This window comes from Muscardinus avellanarius, assembly GCF_963383645.1.
Source record: "Muscardinus avellanarius genome assembly, chromosome: 19".
NCBI classification, from domain to species: domain Eukaryota; kingdom Metazoa; phylum Chordata; class Mammalia; order Rodentia; family Gliridae; genus Muscardinus; species Muscardinus avellanarius.
In genome coordinates, this window is record NC_137805.1 from 38,624,442 (window position 1) to 38,626,593 (window position 2,152).

Here is a 2,152-nt window from a genome sequence, read left to right on the forward strand (position 1 = left end):
AGAAACCCAAACATTGGCAAGGAACTCAGCAGCTTTCAAGTGCGGTCTAAAGACCAATGCATTAAGTGTTTTGTTCTCTGCTTTTGACAGAGGAGGGACAGCTAGCTATTGGTGCCACCCCCCCCACCCTGCCCCCCACCTTTGGTTGTATAGTAGTTATAGGGAGATCTGGGTGTTTTTCTTTATTATTACTTTTTTTTTTCCTGCAGGTCAGTAAAAGGATTTAAGTTGCACTGACGAAAATACCAAAATGAAAGCATATTTTTTAGTTCCCATTTGAAATTGCTGGCGCTGCTGGCCAGATGCATTTTTGAGTTTGTATTAGTTGATAAATTAACAGTAATAACAAGATTGTATGAACCGCATGGTGCTTGCAGTTTTAAATATTGTGGATATTTGTCCTGCATCAGAAACGAGCTTTGGTTTTTACGGATTCAACTGTGTTGAAATCGAACCTGCCGCAACAGAAATTGTTTTTATTTCATGTAAAATAAGGGATCAATTTCAAACCCTGCTTATGATATGAAAATATTAAAACCTAGTCTATTGTAGTTTTATTCAGACTGGTTTCTGTTTTTTGGTTATTAAAATGGTTTCCTATTTTGCTTATCAAAACCACGGAAATGGTGTTTATTTAGAGGACTCTGCGTTCGCACGACTTTGACTGTTCTCTTGCTTCTTTAAGAGTTGCACCAACTTTGGGGCAGTCTTCCACTGGCATTGGGAATGCAAATCAAGTCCTGGCAGATCTCTGTCTTCTCTGAGCTTATATGTGAGGGTGCTTTTGTGAGCTTCAAACATCCCTCTGCTTCTCACCCTAGGTCCAAACCCCGGTTTGTGAGCCTAGAGGGTGCTGGTCCCAAAGGCCTCGGAGTCCACCCGCAAGGGGCACATGCTTCTTTTTCTGTGATTTCAGGCTTGAGGATCTGGACTGGCCTGCTAGCCTACCTTCTCCAGGTAGTGAATGGCTGAGACCAGGAAGTCAAGAGTTGCAGACCAGATTGGGAAGCCAGGTCCTTTTAGCCCCCAGCCCTGCCACCCTTGTCTTCCTGTCTTGGGCTTCTGGTCTCTTGACTTTCTTCTACCCTGCACCTGAAGCTGCCCAGAACTAGAAATCCTGCTCTGCATAGAGGCCTATCCTCTTTCCCCAAGCTTGGGGGAAGCAGGTGGAACTCAGTACCACATCTTGGGGAGCAGGACCCACAGACAGGAAGCCCCTCCTTGAGGACTTCTTTGGGGGATGGTACGCCCAGGGTACACTGGTGGCTTAGGCTTGGAGCTCTCGGCCCTAATGAAGGGCACCACACAGCCCAGCCAGTAGCTCTACGGACTGGAGGTTGGAGGGGTTTGGGTAATCATTCTGGCCCAGCAGCTCTGAATACAGCTTGAAGATCCCTCACTGGGAGGCAGCCCTACATCTTTTCCCTTTCTTGGTTCTTGGAAGAGCAGTGTCCACCTTAATGGCCCCAAACTCCTTGGAATTCTGACTATAACTTAGAGTTGGCCTCAGACACCTCTGGGAGGTGGAGAGGGACCCCAACTCTCAGAAGAGTTCTGGCTTACTACAGACACGTCCAGTCTCCCCAAACTCTGCCTTCAGCCTTGAGATTTATCTAGCCCAAAGTTCTTAAAATGAAATTTCAGGACCCAAAGCCAGGGTATCTGTGCCAGGTGCAATCTGGCTGGGTCCAGGAAGGTGGGAGTGAAACTGAAGGGGGTAGTTTTGGCTTAGATCCCTGGATACTGGGGGGAAGAGGTGTGGTGGCTGGGGTCCGGGGAAGACAGATGGAGATTTTAAAAATAAGGATGCAATTTGTGCCATCTCGTTACATATATTAGGAGAGAAGTTTGGGATTTTCAGCTGAAATTTAATTCCTAAACCCAATCCATCTCACCAGGAGGAGGGAGCTGAGCAGATGGGGTAACTGCCCTCCTGTGCACTGAGGAAGGAGCAAGGGGGTATGTTGATTTCATAACTGCAGATGGAAGTGCTTCTGCCAGTACAAATGTGTCCCCGTAGGAGCAAAAGAGGCCTGTGTCAGGGTCCTGTGGGGCATCAGAAGAAACTCCACCGGGTCTTCCCCATGTCTTCTACGAGGACCAAGGTGGGTCACCAACGCTGGGTAGTGAAGGCTCTAAACCCGGTGGCCTG